This window comes from Medicago sativa, chromosome 5 (genome assembly GCF_051527215.1).
Source record: "Medicago sativa cultivar Bolivia chromosome 5, Bolivia_mono, whole genome shotgun sequence".
NCBI classification, from domain to species: Eukaryota; Viridiplantae; Streptophyta; class Magnoliopsida; order Fabales; family Fabaceae; genus Medicago; species Medicago sativa.
Window position 1 is genome coordinate 41,180,058 of NC_140753.1, and position 5,806 is coordinate 41,185,863.

The window sequence follows — 5,806 nt, forward strand, 5'->3', positions numbered from 1 at the left end:
AGGAAAATGAAGCTAAAAAACACAAGATGGAAATAAAGGGGTTAGTGGACAAAAATGCATGAAATGATGGAAATATTGCATAAAAGAAATGGTAGAAAAAACAAGAAAACAAAAACTAACAAAATGCACTAGAAGTATATACAATCACATAGAATTTTTGGAGAGTTTTTATAAGCACTTGAAGTGGTAAAAAGTATAGGAACATAGAACACACAAGAGGCAAATTCGCATAGAAATATAAAAGAAGAAAAATTGCATCAAGCATATATTTGGAGTGTTTTTGAAGACAAGAAAGTGTTTAACAAATTGGAAGTAAGATGCAACAACAAACGTGATAACGTGCTTAGAAGATTACTACAAGATAATGATAAGTCTCAATCTTAAGGTCTCTATATCATGAAGGCTTATAATATGCTTCCCAAACCAAAGTATTAGAGACCAATTAGATCGAGAGACACCAAAATTTTATAGCAATTTTCATGTGCACATTCATTACATTTATCCTTACATTTCAAGGCAAAAACGAAGGAACGAATCCACAAGGAGAATGAGACAAACTATAATCACATGTATTTTTATATACTTTCCAAAGGTAACAATTGACACAAAAAAGCTCAAGAACACATAAGGTTTCATGTACATCTAAAATCCACAAGAACACTAAAAAAGGAAAAGAACCAAAATCGAATACAAGAAACAAAGGCAAATACTTTTTCAGATTTTTAGAGGTGAAAATTTAACATAGAAGAATCAATCAAAGAGAAGAATTAAAGTATGTAGCAATTCTTAGAGGTTTTTAACACAAAATAAGAGTAAACAAAGAGAAGCAGTGAGGTGCAGATAGTGAAAACGTAAAACAGGAATTAACTTGGGCTGAGGGAACATAGTAAAAGTATGGGCTTGCATGCATAGAATTAAATGGAACTATGGCTTTAAAGAATGAAGTAACACGTGAGATACAAACTCACTTCACAAAAGCCTTTCTCTCTCACTTGTTTTACGGTTCCCTCTCCTTCATAAGCGCTGCCCAGCCTCCTTCTTCTCCGGCGAGATTGCAACTTCCGGCGCGGTGGCCGGTGGTGGCACCACCGCGTCGGAACTTAAAACTCCGCCGTTTCCAAAAAATTGTTTACGTTTTAAGCATCTTTTTCAAAGACAAATCCAAATCCAGCCTTAAAAATACAAGATCAAGCACCAAACAACATAAATCTAACAAGCAAATGTGTAGATAAAAGTGAAGAACTACCTCTTTGAATCTCTGAAACGGTTCGTTTTCTTCTTCTTGCTTTGGTTCAAACTTGTTGCTACTTAAAGTTGTTGTTTAAGCTCGGTTTTGCTTGCTTCTTCGTTGCAATTTCGAACCGAATCCTATTCTCTCTTACTCCGCTCTGTTTCGCGGTTTTGCTTGCTAGTGACGAAAATGAAGGAGTTGTTGTTATGGTTTTTGTTTGTACCACTATTAGTGTGAAGAAATTGAATCCGAAAATGGTTGAGGAAATTGTGAAGTGTTTGTGATTATGTGTGGATCAAGAATATCATGTGAATTTGTGTGGTTACGGTGGTGGAATTGGTGGAGGTTGAAGGTTGTTGTGGAGGAGAGTGGTGGTTATGGAGGTGTTGTGGTGGTTATGGAGGTTGAAGATGAAGTTTGATGGTGGTTGGAGGTTGTTGTGGTGGTTGAAGATGAAGATGGAGGTGGTTAGAGTTTGTTAGGGTGGTGATGGAGGTGGTTGGAGAAGTTTGTTATGGTGGAGGAGAAGAGAAAACACGGTTAGAGAGAAGAGGGAAAGAAAAATCTTTTTTGTGATTTTTTGTGTAAAAAAGGATTAGTGAGAAAAAAGGAAAAAATGATTAGTTGAAAATAATTGGTGGAAGAAAAAATGATTAGTTGTGTAAAATTGACCAAGACTTTGACTTATATAGGTGATGAAAGGGATGCTTGAACCAATGAGGAAATGCCACATGGACTTGGACTCTAACAAACTCTTAAGAACCAATAACATTTGGACACATGGCACTTGGACTCTAACAAACTTAAAAGGGATTAAAACGTAAATAACAAAAGTGCGCGGACTAAAAATGAAAATTAAACTAAAATTGAATTGAAAAAGTAAATTGAAAATTAACGTAAAGCGAGACAATTAAAAACAACAAAGCAGATTAAAATGAAACAGAGATATTATGTGAAATGACCAAAATGCCCCTAGGGGCTTAAAACGACTAAAAATGACTCAGATGAAATTTTAAAATGGATTTTTAACAGGAAATTAAAGCGAGAGTTTATACAAGCGAATTAAAAGACTCAGAGACAATTTTTAGAATTTTAAACAGGGTTTTAAGACATGAAAAGACTAAAATGCCCCTAGGGGCATAACTGACTCAAAATGACTTCAAATGCAATTTTTAAAATGGATTTTGACATAGAATTGAAATGAAGACTTATTCACACTATTTGAAAGGACTTAAACAAATTTTTAAAAGATTGAAAGAAATTTTAACACAGGAAATGACTAAAATGCCCCTAGGGGCTATACTGACTAAAAAATGACTTAACTGATATTTTTTGAAATGAATTTTGACATGAGATTGAAACAAGGACTTATACAAACCAATTTAAAAGACTCAAACAATTTTCAAGGATTAAAATGAGTTGAATGCAGGAAATGACTAAAATACCCTTCTATGTGAATTTTGCAAGTAATATTGAAATAAAATGCAGAGAAAGATGTAGTTGATCAGATACAGTTCAAATGACTTATAATGCAAGAAAAGAAGAATTGAATAAGTATTTTTAGGTCCAAAATTAGGGTATAACAAAATCCATTCCTAATCCAAAGGAACATCTTTGCAGGTGAAGCCGTATTCTAGAGCTGTTTTCTTGTCTTGTAGCGTGGACATAAAACAGAGTAGTGGAGAAGGTGGTTGTACAGTTCATACAAAGTACAATGTCAACGCTTTCGTTCATATTGCAAGCAAATGCCTTCAAATACCTTTGAAATGACCGTTGCAATGTTCCACTAGTCTTTTGCTGTCCTTAGATGAATTTTGATTCATGAAACAACTCTTGAATCCTTGAATTTTGCAAATTCAGTTGATCTTCAGCTTCTGGTGAAATGGCTTCTGATTTGGCAGCTTCTGATAATGTAGCTTCTAATGATGACATGGCACTTCAAGACCTCTAGTCTTCAGGAGCGCTAGTCTTCAGGAGCACTTGACTTCAGGAGCGCTTTTCTCTCTTTAGGAGCAACTTGACGTTATGAGCGCTTTTTGTCTTCAGGAGCATGTTGCCTTCAGGAGCGTCTAAGCTTCAATTTTGTTGATTTCTTTAGCTCTTTATTTGTTCTTCAGTACCAATAAATGATGTAAAAATTTAACTATGGTCCTGTAGACTTGAACAAATATTAGCTAGTCCAATTTACAATTTTTAATACCTTGTTATCACCAAAACTCTTTAAGGTTCATTGTTAAACACATTTTGTTCCAACAATCTCCCCCTTTTTGATGATGACAAACAATAGTATTTAAAATTGATCAATTGTTGTTAATCTAATTAACGAGTTGACTTTGGGGTTCTGAGGTATGTAAGCTCAAAGTCTGAGGTTTGTAAGCTCTAACTCCCCCTGAGTCTGATAGTCTTTAAGGTGAGGTTTGTAAGCTCCCCCCTAAGTTCTATCCAGGTTAATTAAATTCATTTTAGCGCATAATAATATCAGAGCTTAAATAAAATTGAAAAATTAGATTATAGATAAGAAGAATGGTTCAATTAATTTTATTTGAAATTTTATACTCCCTCTTTTTGGGTAACATAAAAAAAAAAAGTTTTTCAAAATTTTCAAAAATTATTAATGGGGCTCAGAGCCTTTAAATACTATCACATATACTCCCCCTTTTGTCATTAATCAAAAAGAAATAAACAAAAAAAAGAGATGAGAAAAACATAAGATAAAGGTTCAAAGCATTATATAATTATATAAACCATTTAAACAGTAAACAGAGCATAAACATCAAACAAGATTATTAGAGCAAAAATTGAGTATAAACAATGAATATTACTCAGAAGCGAAAAGAGTACACAGAGTTCAGAAGCACAAAATAAAGTTCAGAAGCATAAGATAATCAGAATCGAAAACTAAGTCAGAAGCAGAAATAAAACAAAATATTTCAGAAGCATAAAGAAACAAAAAAACAAGCTATAGGTGTGCGACTAAAGGTTTGGCTTGTTTTGATTCTCTAAAATCTTCTTCAGAATCTCTTGTGTCTCTGCATATTTCTGGTCCATTTCTGACTTGTATTTGTTATACCCTAATTTTGGACCCAAAAATACTTGTTCAATTCTTCTTTTCTTGCATTATAAGTCATCTGATATGTCTCTGATCAATTGCATCTTTCTCTGCATTTTATTTCAATGTTATTTGCAAAATTTACATGCAAGGGTATTTTAGTCATTTCCTATGTCAAAGGTTCTTTCAGTCTTTTAAAAATTTTGTTTGAGTCTTTTCAAGTAGTTTGAATAGGTCTTTGTTTCATTCTATGTCAAAATCCTTTTCAAAAATTGCATTTGAAGTCATTTCGAGTCAGTTTTGCCCCTAGGGGCATTTTAGTCTTTTCATGCGTTAAAACCCTGTTTAAGTTCTAAATTTGTCTCTGAGTCTTTTAATTTTACCTGTATGAGTCTTAGCTTCAAATCCCTGTTAAAAATCCATTTTTTTAAATTTGCATCCGAGTCATTTTCAGTCGTTTTAGCCCCAGGGGCATTTTGGTCATTTCACACAAAATTTCGGCAGAGAGAGGTTACTTTAAAGTACCTCGTTTAAGCCATTGGTTCATTTTAGTCCGTTTTGTGTTTTTTTTTATTTATTGGTTTCACTTTACGTTTATTTCAAATTACGTTTTTTACCCAATTTTATTAATTTTTTCTTACTTTAGTCCTAAGGTTCCAAAAATTACATGTTAGTCCCTTGAGTCATTTTATTTTAAGTCCTTTTCTTTTTTGATTCGTTTTTAGTCAAAACTTTTTAAGTCTTTTTTTGGCCAAAGTACATTTCAGTCCACTTAAGTCCGAAAATTGCATATTAGTCCAGTCTTCTTATATTGCAGGAAGGTCCCCAAGGTCTTAAGATTTGCAGGAAGGTCCCCAGGTCCAAAATAAGCCAAGGCCGAGTCATTTCAAGTCCATTTCCAGGTGTCAAATTTCTATTGGTCCAGTAATACACTTGGCAGCCTATAAAAGGCTCCAATCATTGCCATGCCACTCAGATTTTTACAACTCAACAAACACATTTCAGATTCTCTCTCTGATCATCAAAGATCAAACACCAAAATTCTCAGAAAAACTTTCAAGAACATTCGTAACAGAAACCCTAACCGTTTCCAAGAATTTCGAAATTCATCAAATTCATATCAACACGAAGCTTAATTCAACAAGTTATTGTGCAAATCAATTGAAATTGACACGAACTCTCAGAGATTCAACAAGAACCTTCATCATCGAGTTCGTACCTTCGCAATTCAAGCACGTTGTGCGATCACGAAGGGTTTTGAGACGAGAAGAAGAGGAATTGAAGTAGGCTTCGAATCTGTGAAGAAGAAGAAGAGGATACCGATTTATTTTCGGTTTTCAACTTACCAGAAAAACTCTTAAGGATCTTTGTTCGAACCTCCAGATTAATTCAGGTATTCATCGAAATCTCTTCGTTTTTTCATTGTAAGAAGCTCAACGAAGCTCAACGAAGCTCAACGAACACAAATAAACGGTGAATTGAAGAAGAGCTTCGAAAAATTCGAAAAAACTTTGAAACGAAGCCCT

The 5,806-nt window shown here is 33.9% G+C and overlaps 1 long non-coding RNA gene across 1 annotated transcript; it reads right to left on the reverse strand.

Annotated features, from left to right (window-relative positions):
- Positions 1-750: 750 nt before the first annotated feature.
- LOC146922159 (uncharacterized) lies at positions 751-1,890 on the reverse strand. The gene is made up of 2 exons (XR_015012383.1): positions 1,247-1,890; positions 751-1,144 (listed from the first exon to the last, which is right to left on the reverse strand). It is a non-coding gene; the product is annotated as an uncharacterized LOC146922159 (long non-coding RNA).
- Positions 1,891-5,806: the final 3,916 nt, after the last annotated feature.